The following is a 389-nucleotide window of genomic DNA, read 5'->3' as shown; positions in this document are numbered from 1 at the left end:
TGTCAGGCTCTGGAATGGGCTGCCCAGGGGGGTGGTAGAGTCCTCCTCCCTGGAGGTATTTAAAAGAAGGATAGATGAGGTGCTTAGGGCCATGGTTTAGTGGTGGGATGTCAGGGTTAGGTTAAAGGTTGGACTCGATGATCTCAAAGGTCTTTTCCAACCAAAGTGATTCTATGATTCTAAGGGAGGAATGCCCAAAACGTGCTGTGCTTTCACACCTCAGGCTGCTGAGGAAAGCATGTTGTTTCCGCGGCTGCTGCTGCTTTCTCCGGAGAGCTTTCAGCCCTGCAGCGGCCCTGGGGGACAGCACAGGAGTTCACACCGAATATACCCCTCCCCGCCCCCATGGCCACCTGACAACGGGACGTGGCTTCTCGCCCCGGGGGCAG

The sequence above is a fragment of the Egretta garzetta genome, unplaced genomic scaffold (assembly GCF_000687185.1).
Source record: "Egretta garzetta isolate BGI_Z169 unplaced genomic scaffold, ASM68718v1 scaffold49, whole genome shotgun sequence".
NCBI classification, from domain to species: Eukaryota; Metazoa; Chordata; class Aves; order Pelecaniformes; family Ardeidae; genus Egretta; species Egretta garzetta.
This window is presented reverse-complemented; position numbering follows the sequence as displayed.